General features: G+C 42.7%; 1 pseudogene; it reads left to right on the top strand.

Annotated features, from left to right (window-relative positions):
- LOC111960845 (dynamin-1-like) overlaps window positions 1-14,340 on the top strand; it is a 78,997-nt pseudogene that overhangs the window by 24,634 nt on the left and 40,023 nt on the right.

Below are 14,340 nucleotides of genomic sequence, written 5' to 3'. Positions count from 1 at the left end.
GCACACAGAGACACACAGAGACAGACACACACACTTCATTAACTCCCTTTTCCCTGTATCTCACCCAGGATGGTGCAGCAGTTCTCAGTGGACTTTGAGAAGCGTATCGAGGGCTCTGGGGACCAGATCGACACAGCAGAGTTGTCAGGAGGAGCCAGGATCAACCGCATCTTCCACGAGCGCTTCCCCTTTGAGCTGGTCAAGGTGTGTGTACTGTACTGTATGTGTGCATGTCTCTTACCAGGTCCCCCTCTTTCCTAACTCTTAGTGTCCATGCAACCCCAGAATGAGAACCCCAGAATTGGTTTTTCTAATGACTGCCTCGCCTGGTTCACCAACTACTTTGCAGACAGAGTTCAGTGTGTCAAATCGGAGGGCATGTTGTCCGGACCTCTGGCAGTCTCTATGGGGGTAACACAGGGTTCAATTCTCGGGCCGACTCTTTTCTCTGTATATATCAATGATGTCGCTCTTGCTGCGGGCGATTCCCTGATCCACCTCTACGCAGACGACACCATTCTGTATACTTCTGGCCCTTCCTTGGACACTGTGCTAACTAACTTCCAAACGAGCTTCAATGCCACACAACACTCGTTCCGTGGCTTCCAACTGCTCTTAAACGCTAGTAAAACCAAATGCATGCTTTTCAACCGTTCGCTGCCCGCACCCGCCCGCCCGACTAGTATCACCACCCTGGACGGTTCCGACCTAGAATATGTGGACAACTACAAATACCTAGGTGTCTGGCTAGACTGTAAACTCTCCTTCCAGACTCATATGAAACATCTCCAATCCAAAATCAAATCTAGAATCGGCTTTCTATTTTGCAACAAAGCCTCCTTCACTCACGCCGCCAAACTTACCCGAGTAAAACTGACTATCCTACCGATTCTCGACTTCAGCGATGTCATCTACAAAATAGCTTCCAACACTCTACTTAGCAAACTGGATGCAGTCTATCACAGTGCCATCCGTTTTGTTACCAAATCACCTTATACCACCCACCACTGCGACCTGTATGCTCTAGTCGGCTGGCCCTCCCTATTTGTCGCCAGACCCACTGGCTCCAGGTCATCTATAAGTCTATGCTAGGTAAAGCTCCGCCTTATCTCAGTTCACTGGTCACGATAACAACACCCACCCGTAGCACGCGCTCCAGCAGGTGTATCTCACTGGTCGTCCCCAAAGCCAACACCTCATTTGGCTGCCTTTCAATTCAGTTCTCTGCTGCCAGTGACTGGAACGAATTGCAAAAATCGCTGAAATTGGAGACTTTTATTTCCCTCACTAACTTTAAACATCAACTATCTGAGCAGCTAACCGATTGCTGCAGCTGTGCATAGTCCATCTGTAAATAGCCCACCCAATCTGCCTACCTCATCCCCATACTGTTTTTATTTTATTTACTTTTCTGCTCTTTTGCACACCAGTATCTCTACTTGCACATCATCATCTGCTCATTTATCACTCCAGTGTTAATCTGCTAAATTGTAATTATTAGCTCCTATGGCCTATTTATTGCCTTACCTCCTCATGCCTTTTGCACACACTGTATATAGACTTTATTTTTTCTACTGTGTCATTGACTTGTTTATTGTGTTATTGGCTTATTTATTGTTTACTCCATGTGTAACTCTGTGTTGTTGTCTGTGTCACACTGCTTTGCTTTATCTTGGCCAGGTCGCAGTTGAGAACTTGTTCTCAACTAGCCTACCTGGTTAAATAAAGGTGAAATAAAAATAAATAAATAATAAAATAAAAATGAGACAGACAGAGACTATAAGAGGAAAAAATTATTTCCTCCCTCCCTCCCCAAACCCCCCCCTTCTATCCCTCCCTCCCAGAGCCACTCAATGAATACAAGCGACCTTAGGTTCCTGTTTCTGCTGTGTGTTGGAGGTGTGTGTTCACTATTTAACGTTGTGTTTTCCTTTCTGTGTCTGTACAGATGGAGTTTAATGAGAAGGAGCTTCGCAAGGAGATCAGCTACGCAATCAAGAACATCCACGGCATCAGGCACGTCTCTCATCTCTATCCCTCTCTCCCTACCCCTGTCCTCACCCGCCTGGGTCACCCCTCTGGGCCAGACCAACTCTAATCATCCTCACCCATCTAATCATGAAGACCTCTAGAGAAACTGATTGCAGTCCAGCGCCCATCATGCTGTTGCATACTGAGGACATCAGAAACAGAGGTGGAGGGATTTGTGATTAGATCTGTGACCGCTGGTGGGGTGGCATCTTTCTCTCACTCTTTGCCCCGTCCGTCTGTATGTATCTTGTATGTATGTATGTCTGTGTGGTGAAGCCTCATATGCCCGTCATGTGTAACCTAGCTCACTCCATCCCCGTCCTACGAAAAATTCCTGTCTTTTACCTAGGTCCAAGAGTGATATAAATCAGAATCAGACAGTGATGTCATCACTCTTCAGGAAGTGAACCTGTTGAAAGTGTTTCTTCCTCCCTCTTAACCTGACTCCCATGAGTGAAGGAAGGCTTCAAGGTTAGAAGACGGTTTGAACTACGTACCTGAACACATATTCCTCCTGACTACCAATTTACCATACTTACCTTAACTATGAACAATTAGTATTTCTCTGGTGTAGTTGGTGTAAGATGGTGTAAAGAGAAGCCCAATTGGTTTGCTCTGAACTCAATAAACAAAAACTCTAATCAAAACCAATTTTATTTTTCACATGCTTCGTAAAACAACTGGTGTAGACTAACAGTGAAATAATTACTTACGGTCCTTTTTCAACAATGCAGGATGCAAAAAAACTATCTCGAAATATTATTTACAGTTGAAGTCGGAAGTTTACATACACCTTAGCCAAATACATTTAAACTCAGTTTTTCACAATTCTTGACATTTAATCCTAGTAAAGATTCCCTGTCTTTGGTCAGTTAGGATCACCACTTTATTTTAAGAATGTAAAATGTCAGAAGAATAGTAGAGAGAATTATTTATTTCAGCTTTTATTTCTTTCATCACATTCCCAGTGGGTCAGAAGTTTACATACACTCAATTAGTATTTGGTAGCATTGCCGGTTACATTTTTTAACTTGGGTCAAATGTTTCGGGTAGCCTTCTACAAGCTTCCCACAATACGTTGGGTGAATTTTGGCCCATTACTCCTGACAGAGCTGGTGCAACTGAGTCAGGTTTGTAGGCTTCCTTGCTCGCAAACGCTTTTTCAGTTCTGCCCACAAATGTTCTATATGATTGAGGTCAGGGCTTTGTGATGGACACTCCAATACATTGACTTTGTTGTCTTTAGGCCATTTTGCCACAACTTTGGCAGTATGCTTGGGGTCATTGTCCATTTGAAAGACCCATTTGCGACAAAGCTTTAACTTCCTGACTGATGTCTTGAGATGTTGCTTCAATATATCCACATAATTTTCCTGTCCTCATGATGCCATCTATTTTGTGAAGTGCACCAGTCCCTCCTGCAGCAAAGCACCCCCACAACATGATGCTGCCACCCCCATGCTTCACGGTTGGGATGGTGTTCTTCGGCTTGCAAGACTCCCTCTTTTTCCTCCAAACATAATGATGGTCATTATGGCCAAACAGTTATATTTTTGTTTCATCAGACCAGAGGACATTTCTCCAAAAAGTACGATCTTTGTCCCCATGTGCAGTTGCAAACCGTAGTCTTGCTTTTTTATGGCGGTTTTGGAGCAGTGGCTTCTTCCATTCTGAGCAGCCTTTCAGGCTATGTCGATATGGGACTCATTTTACTGTGGATATAGATACTTTTGTACCGACTTTTTTCAGCATCTTCACAAGGTCCTTGCTGTTGTTCTGGGACTGATTTGCACATTTCGCACCAAAGTACGTTCATCTCTAGGACACAGAACACGTTTCCTTCCGGAGCGGTATGACGGAGCGGTATGATGTAAACTTCCGACTTCAACTGTACATATACTTTTAAATAAAAACCTTTGAATGAGATGGTGTGTCCAAACTTTTGACTGGTACTGTGTATGTATGTATATATAAATATATATATATAAAAAGATTTGACTTCCTTTCCTTGTTACCTTTCATTTGGGGCAAATGATCTGAAAGAAGCAGTTATTAAAAGGAAAATGGCTGCAAACATATGCTTACTATGAGGGTGCCCTCTACCCTATAGGTCAGTGGTTCTGAAGGAGGGGGACTGGTGAAAGGAAACCATTTAAGAGAATTGGGACACATTTTGTTGTAGTAGTGTAGGGACTCCAATAGGCATGGTGTCATCCGATGATTGGATGACTCATGTACTGTAGCATGTGGGCAAAACTCTTCACATACTGTGTAGCAATAATCATATAAGTTGTGTTCTAAGAGCTCAGTTTTTATCTGCACATTTGAGCTAGCAGAATATTTTCCTGAAACCATAATGTGATGATTTCGTTCAGTTTTTCAGTCATGTTTTCTGCTTTCTGTTGTCATTCTCTTTCTTTGTCTTACTGTGCATGTTTCTTCTTTATGTTGTGGGAGGGGGTCTTTTCAATTAACACTGTTCTCTCTGCCCGACCTCCCTCCCCTTTTCTCCTTTTTTCAAATTTTCTCTCTTTTTTGGGACTGTTACTGGGCAGAACTGGCCTCTTCACTCCGGACATGGCTTTTGAGACCATTGTGAAAAGGCAGATCGGCAAGATCAAAGAGCCCTGCCAGAAATGTGTGGATATGGTCATTTCTGAGCTAGTCAATACCGTTAGGCAGTGTACTCAGAAGGTAAACACACACGGTGGAGAGCAACACTATGGTTTCACCTCTCCCTCCAACCAAAACCTGCAGCTATGTCATCCCTGTTACCGTATCACCGTACCGTTCCGTTCTCCAGACCCTGTTGTTCCGGGTTGGGACAGTAGGGGGCATACTGGGGTAGCGGGGGTATTGTGAGGGACTGCCTGCCTACCGCTTTGGATGGGGTGGCTGGGTGGAGTGGCCATGGCCATGTTAAAGAACTATGCTTGGTTTAGAATGGGTCTTGATGCTGCCGGTTTGCTGCTACGTGGCTGTATGTCAAGGGTTTAGACACAGGAGTAAGGATTAAAACATTTCAACAAATATTTTTGTTATGAATATGATCAAATGAACATTAATAATTTAATTAATGGTCAAATTAACACATCTTAAGATGTTACAGTTCTGTTAAGTCACAGGTGACTGAGTTAATTTTAGCAGTGGTGACATCATTTTCGATGCCCTGACTGTGTCATCAAAGTGTCACTCAGCTGTTGTCCCAGTCAGCCATGTTGGGTGACCTCAGCATCCAGACCTCCTGCTTGTGAGACCGGGTGCTGTGCACCTGCAGCAGACAGGACCCATGACAATGTGAAAGTTTGGCTGCTCATCCAAGGGCCAAGTTCAGCTAAGAGTGCCTTTGAGGGCCGCACTCAGCGGAAGAGGCCCCAGTGGTCTTAATACCAGTTAATCCACTGTGACAATGCCCAGTTTGGAACGCAGTCTGACCACAGTGGTTCTGGGACAGTGGAATAACAAATGCTGTGGCCCTGCTCTGAGTGGTCAGCTGGGGGATCGGGGGGTGGAAAAAGGGTTGAGAGGGGGTCAAGGTAGAGGGGAGGAGCAAGGTGCTTTGTCTGAGATGGTGGGTGCACAGCTGCGGTCTCAAATGGCTCACGGCTCAGAGCTGTTGACCAGTGGGGTGGTGCAGGCTGTGATCTCTCTCTCTCTCTCTCTCTCTCTCTCTCTCTCTCTGGATGGAGGGACAGACCTCAGCGCTAGCCTGTTTCGAACAGCTTCAAGGGAAACCAAATGTCTCACTTGCCTTTTTTTTACCCTGTGTACGGTTTACCCACCTCCCCCTGACTTGTCCCTATCCCCTCTATTTCATCTGCCTTTCAGTCTGTCATCCCTCTTTTTCCCCACCTTATCTGTTTCTCTCCTTCTCTGTGTGGCCCTCTTGTGTTACTCTTTATTGGCATGGGAAACATATGTTAACATTGCCAAAGCAAGTGAAGTAGATAATAAACTAAAGTGAAATAAGAAATACAAAATAACAGTAAACATAACACTCACAAAAGTTCCAAAATAATAAAAACATTTGAAAATGTCGTATTATGAGCAAATAAATAAACATAAATATGGGTTGTATTTACAATGGTGTTTGTTCTTCACTGGTTGGTCTTTCCTTGTGGCAACAGGTCACAAATCTTGCTGCTGTGAGGGCACACTGTGGTATTTCACCCAGTAGATGTGGAAGTTTGGGTGAAATACATTGTGGCATTTCTCTCTTCTGCTTTGACCTGCTCTCTCTCCCTGTGGATTCTCTTCATCTTTCACTCCATTCCTCCATCTCGGTTTCTGTTTCTCTTTGTCTCTTTATCTTGGTTTCTCCCCCTTCTGTTTCTCTATTTCTTTACTTCTCTCTCTCTCTCTCTCTCTCTCTTCTCTCTCCCGTCACCGCCTCCTCTCTACAGGACGGGCCTGTTCACTCCTGACCTGGCCTTTGAGGCCATAGTGAAAAAGCAGATCCAAAAGCTGAAGGAACCCTCACTGAAGTGTATAGATATGGTAGTGAGCGAACTCACCTCAACCATACAAAAGTGTAGTGACAAGGTAACCAATGAACCGAGCCATGTTCGGAGTCTGGCTTGCGTCATTCTTAGAGGTAGGGATAGACCGATGGTTGGACTACAAAAAAAAGGAAGCAAAATATGTGATCTGTTTTAGATCAGCATAGTGGTTAGGGTTGTAGATACAGTGCTTTACGAAAATATTCATACCCCTTGATTTATTCCACATTGTTCTGTTACAGCCTGAATTCAAAATGAATTACATAGATTTTGGTTCTCACGCGCACACAATACCCCATAATGAGAAAGTGAAAACATGTTTTTCAAAATTTGTGCAAATGTTTTGAAAATCAGGTGTAGAAATATCACACCCCTTAGTCAATACTTTGTAGAATACAGTGAATACAGCTGCGAGTCTTTCTGGGTAAGTCTCTAAGAACTTTCCACACATGGTTTGTGCAACATTTTCTCATTATTCTTTTCACAATTCTTCAAGCTCTGTCAAATTGGTTGTTAATCATGGCTAGACAACCATTTTCAGGTTTGTCATAGATTTTCAAGCAGATTTAAGTCAAAAATGTAACTCGGCCACTCAAGAACCTTCAATGTCTTCTTGGTAAGCAACTCCAGTGTAGATTTGGCCTTGTGTGTTAGGTTATTGTCCTGCTGGAAGGGGAATTCATCTCCCAGTGTCTGGTGGAAAGCAGACTGAACCAGGTTTTCCTCTAGGATTTTGCCAGTGCTTAGCACAATTCTGTTTATTTTCTATCCTGAAAAACTCCCCAGTCCTTAACGATTCAAAGCGTACCCATAACATGATGCAGCCACCAATTTATTCTTGAAAATATGGAGAGTGGTACTCAGTAATGTGTGGTATTGAATTTACCCCAAACATAATACTTTGTATTCAGGACAAAAAGTTTATTGCTTTGCCACATGTTTTGCAGTATTACTTTAGTGCCTTGTTGCAGACAGGATGCAGGTTTTGGAATATTTTTATTCTGTACATGCTTACTTCTTTCCACTTTGTCAATTAGGTTAGTATTGTGGAGTAATGGCAATGTTGTTGATCCATCTTCAGTTTTCTCCTATCACAGCCATTAAACTCTGCAACTGTTTTGAAGTCACCATTGGCCTCATGGTGAAATCCCTGAGCGGTTTCCTTCCTCTCCGGCAACTGAGTTAGGAAGGACGCCTGTATCTTTGTAGTGACTGGGCCATACACCATCCAAAGTGTGATTTATAACTTCACCATGCTCAAAGGGATATTCAATGTCTGCTTTTTTTTATTCCATCTACCAATAGGTTCCCTTCTTTGTGGTTAAATCTGTGTTTGAAAATCACTGCTCAACTGAGGGACCTTACAGATAATTGTGTGGGGTACAGAGATGAGGTCCATGCAACTTATTATGTGACTTGTTAAGCAAATGTATACCCCTAAAGGCTTGCCATAACAAAGGGGTTGAATACTTATTGACTAAAGACATTTCAGATTTTCATTTTTGAATTTGTAAAAAGTGGTGTATTGTGTGTAGGCCAGTGACAAACAAATGTCAATTTAATAAATATTTTATTCAGGTTGTAACACAACAAAATGTGGAAAAAGTCAAGGGGTGTGAATACTTTCTGAAGGCACTGTATATGCTTTCTGTTTGTTCGATAAGAGGCAACTTAACTAAAATAGCCAATTTATAAATTCTATGATAACCAGTTGATAGTTCTTTGAAGTTGTTACTGCTTATAAGTACAGATGCAGAATGATACAGACTAAACGTGCATACAGCCATGGCCTATGTGTCAGATTGCATTTCTTTAGTTTCACATATACATACGTTCTCCTTATAGAATGCACAGGAAGCCACACAGCTAGGATATCCTTTCATAGTGTGTCTTTGTCAGTCTCTTCGTTCATACTCCGTAATTCCACAGTTTTCTCCTCTGTGAATTTTGATCCACCTCTCCTCCTCTCCATGTGGTTTTGTACTGTACCGTGTGAGGTGTCGGGGTGTGATATTAGTGTCTGAAGTTTATCTGCAAATTGGGCTACCCCCTTATATTGGTTTCCAGAAGCCGAAGAACAAGTCTAGGTGTTGGTTCCAAGCCAGCTCTATTGCACACTTCTTCTTTTATCTTGAAACATGCCATTCCATTTATGCAATGATGGTATCAGAAAAATGTTGAATACTATGTCTGACTCGGAAGACAGACATTGCGGACATTTATTCACGCAGAATCATCTCCCATAAATATACAGTAACATTATACAGTGACATTCATGTACTGTATAGTCACTTTGTTGGTAACCTGGCAAATGCCAAAGATAAATTGTGGTCACTTGCTGTCATGACACAAGTCTCAAATATGCATGAGGAGTAACACGTGAAAGGATTCAAATATTTATTGTCATGGTAAGCTAGATATATTGTTTATTTTCAATAGGGGACACCTAACCATGCACACTATAGTTGATGAAATGTTTGCTTCTTTATATGTGTGAGCATTCTGTCACACTTCACTATCTGTGTTCTGTGTCCACTCAGGAATATGTTATGTAGTCAGGACAATATTGGTGAACAATATGAATCTCTTTCATATTAATAGTATGAATATAGTAGGACTGAGATTGTGGATGATTCTTTGCTGTCTTCAGACGTGGCATCTAACACATTTGTCCAGCAGACTATCGGTCTATCCTTACTGTAGTCTTACTATGATATTAAACTCCCATGTTGATTTCTTTCATTCTATTTCTATTCAAACATTCGTTGTCATTCTGTTTTGTTTTCCGATTGGCCAAAATAGACAATTGAACTAATTGTCCCAAGTTTCCATCGTAACCAGCATGCAACAGTGTTTTATCCTCAGTTAGCCATATCTTTGTGACCTCCTCTTACTCTCCGATTCTGTCATCTGATTGAGTTCCTCTAGTTGATTCTACTCACGTCCATCCCTGTGTCTGTCAATTTGATTTGATTTGGTGACTGCTGTTGCAGGTCTGAAGGTTGTGTCTCAACAACTCAACTAACTGATCCACAGTATCACCCTCTCGCCCTCTGTCTCTGTCTCTGTCTCTGTCTCTGTCTCTGTCTCTGTCTCTGTCTCTGTCTCTGTCTCTGTCTCTGTCTCTCTCTCTCTCTCTCTCTCTCGCTCGTCTGGCGTCCTTCTCCTTCTGCTGTTTCTCGCTCTCTCTCTGTCTCACTCTCTCTCTCCTGTCTGTCTCTCTCTGTTTTCTCTCCTTCTCTCTCTCTCTTCTCTCTCTCTCTCTCCTCTCTCTCTCTCTCCTCTCTCTCTCTCTCTCGTCTCTCTCTCTCTCTCTCTCTCTCTCTCTCCTCTTCTCTCTCTCTCTCTCTCTCTCTCTCTCTCTCCTCTCTCTCTCTCCTATCCATCTCTCTCTCTCCATTTTCTCTCTCTCCATTTCTCTCTCCCTCTCTCTTTCTTGTCTTTCACGCATCTTGTTGCGTCTAACCTCTCACTGTCTTGCTTATTCATGAAGAAAAATGTGTAAAAAAAAAGAGTCCTCTTGTGGATATTTTTAATAAAGGAAATGGGGGATACCTAGTCAGTTGAACAACTGAATGCCTTCCTGAAATGTGTCTTCATTTATCCCAACCCCTCTGAATCACCGTAAAACAGTCTGCACAGAAAGAGAGAAAATAATATATTAATAATCAAGTGCCATTTAGCAGTAACTTTTATTCAAAGCGACTTACAGTCATGCGTGCACACCCTTTTTTTACGCATGGGTGGTGCCGGGAATCGATCCCACTATTTTGGCAAGGTAGGCGCCATGCTCTACCAACTGAGCTACCGAGGACCACCAAAATCCACAAGAGGTCTTTACCGTCCTTCTCCCCTCTCTGTCTCCTCTTCCTCCTCCCTGCGTCCTGTGTGTGTGTAAGCACCTTTCTGCATGCTGCCCATACCCTGTTTATATGAGTCATAATATATTAATGTACTTGTCACTGCGGGTGTTCAAGCCCCGATGCATTTCTGTGTCAAACACAGTACATTCCTAACTTGCTGTGAGACAGTGCTGCGACTATGTTGTGAACTTGAAAGTTGCAATGCTTCTTTACAATGACGCATTAGATAATTGGTCTTAATTAAAAAGTCATTGGTTAATTGGTCTTAAATAGAAAAGTCATTGGTTAATTGGTCTTAAAAAAAGGGCTTCCTTCTCCTGATCGTTGACCCCTGATCTCATGACAAACCGCTAATATCAGTCTTATTTTGATTTGTCAATTTAATGTCTACTCTAGTAATTCAGCTGGACATATAGTATATTATATTCCCGACATGGCATTATAGCACAGCATGTGATATAGCCATGCTTTGGTGTCATCATAGCCAAAGAGACAGTAAAATATTGGTCACCAGGAAGACAGTACAGAAGTGAAGACATTAATGCTGTCATCTAATAGGCTTCAATGACATGGCTATCTGTCTAATACGCCCTACAGACCTCAATGTCTCCTACTGTGTATTTGGGCCTGTGCCAGGAAGTGAGAAATCAAATGATTGAGACAAGGAGCTCAGTGTGGTCCCGTAACCTTCAATAGCCATGGTAAAGGATGCGTTGTAACTTATGTCAGATGTCAGCGTATTTTCTCTCACTGTGATTTGAGTTGGCTTTCCTCCCAACCAGCCACCTCTGTGATTGTGCTGTGTGTCTGTTGTGTTGGAAGCACACCAATGTCTGTATTGATGTGTCTACAAAGAATAGATGGATAAAGGTTATAATGTACCAGGAAAATGATGTGTTATTGGGGATTATAAACTGGGTGGTTTGAGCCCTGAATGCTGATTGGCTGACAGCCGTGGTATATCAGACCGTATACCACGGGTATGACAAAACACTTATTTGTAATGCTTGTAATGCTCTAATTATGTAATAATATAATAGTAATAAGGCACCTCGGGGGTTTGTGATATATAGCCAATATACCACAGCTAAACATATACCACACCCTCTCTGGCCTTATTGCTTAAGTAGACTATTAGTTGGGCAAAATACTATTTAGTGTTTTATGGTAGTATTACAGACTTTGCACTATTCATTTACTTTCATTACATTTATTAACCCCTTGTGGAAAGATAGACACACTAATAACAGCCAACATTAACACTGATTAATGTAAATTGTTGAACCTTTTGTGACTAGGGCAGAGTCTGTGATGTGCTCTTGTGAGGTGTGTGTACTGTATTTGATGTATGTCTGTGTGTTTCTGTGCCATTAGTGCAGTGTGCTTCAGTGAGTGTGAGTGTTTGGGTGTGTTGACTGAGATGGCTGTGCTTTGTGTCTGGCCTGTATCTGAGCTGAGCCTCCCTACCCACACTGTGTGCCCTGTGCTGTCCTGTACCCACAGCTGGCTCAGTACCCCATGCTGAGGGAGGAGATGGAGAAATTGTCACCCAGCATATCCGAGACCGTGAAGAGCCGCACCAAGGACCAGGTGAACACCACACACAACAACACACACACACACAACACACACAACACACACACACACACACCACACACACACACACACACACACACAACACACACAGACACACACACACACACACACACACACACACACACACACACACACACACACACACACACACACACACACACACACACACACACACACCACACACTATATATTCCCAATCCAAAGTCTCATGTTTAATAACTCCATTACTGTGTACATGTCTCCATCCAGGTGATGCTGCTGATTGACATTGAGCTGGCCTACATGAACCAACCATGAGGACTTCATTGGCTTTGCCAAGTGATGTGCACCCTCTTGACCTCTGTTCTGATACAGTGGATTAGAACAAACACCCAGTATAGACACAGTACAGTCTGGGGACCCTGACCTACAGGCTCTTACTAATGAATCCTTTGTTTAGGCGTGTGTACCTATGTGGCCATGATTGTGATGTTTTCATCCCTGTAGTGCCCAGCAGAGGAGCAGCCAGGTGGCCCAGAAGAAGCAAACTGGCAGTAAGGTACTATAGGCACATGACGCACCCTACAGCACATAGTCTTCCATTACATTCATTATACTTGCCTCATGGGCTGTTCACAAAACATTGTAATAATGTTCCTAGATGCAAGGTCTACATCGAGCTGTTCCCAAGACAGATTATAGTTCCAACTGAGTACAGTTTTGAGTGTTTGAACTATTTCTCCACTTGTTCTCTTCTTCTGTTCTTTAGCCTGGTTGTTCTTTAGCCAGGTTGTTCTTAGCCTGGTTGTTATTTAGCCTGGTTGTTCTTTGCCTGGTTGTTCTTAGCCTGGTTGTTATTTAGCCTGGTTGTTCATTAGCCTGTTTGTTCATTAGCCGTTGTTCTTAGCCTGGTTGTTCATTGCCTGGTTGTTATTTAGCCTGGTTGTTCATTTAGCCTGGTTGTTATTTAGCCTGTTTGTTCATTAGCCTGGTTGTTATTTAGCCTGGTTTGTCATTAGTGTTGTTTTTAGCCTGGTTGTTATTTCCTGTTTGTTCTTAGCCTGTTTGTTATTAGCCTGTGTTGTTCTTTACCTGGTTGTTTTTTAGCCTGGTTGTTCATTAGCCTGGTTGTTATTTAGCTGTTTTGTTCTATTAGCCTGTTTGTTTCTTAGCCAGGTTGTTCATTAGCCTGGTTGTTTATTTAGCCTGGTTGTTATTTAGGTTGTGTTGTTCATTAGCCTGGTTGTTATTTAGCCTGGTTGTTCTTTAGCCTGTTTGTTCATTAGCCTGGTTGTTATTTAGCCTGTTTTGTTCATTAGCCTGGTTGTTATTTAGCCTGGTTGTTCATTAGCCTGGTTGTGCATTAGCCTGGTTGTTTTTAGCCTGGTTGTTATTTAGCCTGGTTGTTATTTAGCCTGGTTGTTCATTAGTCTGGTTGTGCATTAGCCTGGTTGTTCTTTAGCCTGGTTTGTTTTTTTGCCTGGTTGTTCATTGGCCTGGTTGTTATTTAGCCTGCTTGTTCTTTAGCCTGGTTGTTCATTGGCCTGGTTGTTATTTAGCTTGCTTGTTCTTTAGCCTGGTTGTTCTTTAGCCTGGTTGTTCTTTAGTAGTGCTGTGTTTTAACTGTCTAGTGTTCCCACTCTATTTCTGTTCTGCTCTGTTTCTTCTGAGTGATTTCTCTTTCTCTTGTGTGTCTTTTCTTCACCTCTCCTGCTACAACTATTCTACTTTAGCAGGATGAATTATGGTGAGTAGTGTGTGTGTGCGTGTGTGTTAGCATGTGTGAGTGTGTGTTAGTGTGCGTGCTTGTGAATGTGTGTTTGTTTGTGAGTGTGTTAGTATGTGTGCCTAACAGTGTGTGTGTGTTGTGTGTGTGTGTGTGTGTGTGTGGTGGTGTGTGTGGTGTGTGTGTGTGTGTGTGTGTGTGTGGTTTGTGTGTGTGTGTGTGTGTGTGGTGTGTGTTGCGTGTGTGTGTGTGTTAGAATATGTTGGTTTCCTTGTGTGTGTGTGTTGTTAGAACGTGTGTGTGGAGAGCCTCTCATAACTGTAGATGGGTAGGTAGCTAGGGAGCTCTCTGGGCATTTGCTTCTTTCCTCAGCTGCCTCCCTCCTCCAGGCAGTGCTCATCCAACACAACAGAAACATGCTCAGCTAGCACTGCTCTCTCCTATTAGAAACCAGCATGAGTAAAAAATTGCATGAACCATTCTTTACAATACACCCCCAGACATAGACAGAAACAGAGGGGTTAAGACCAGATTCCTTAATGCACAATGTATTTTTATGTGCAGACTTTTCTCTCTCTCATAAGCCCATTTGGAGACGTTATATTTCACAGCCGTGAACTCAAAACGAGCCTCATTTTCCTTGGCT

This window comes from Salvelinus sp. IW2-2015, linkage group LG4q.1:29, assembly GCF_002910315.2.
Source record: "Salvelinus sp. IW2-2015 linkage group LG4q.1:29, ASM291031v2, whole genome shotgun sequence".
NCBI classification, from domain to species: domain Eukaryota; kingdom Metazoa; phylum Chordata; class Actinopteri; order Salmoniformes; family Salmonidae; genus Salvelinus; species Salvelinus sp. IW2-2015.
This window is presented reverse-complemented; position numbering and strand designations above follow the sequence as displayed.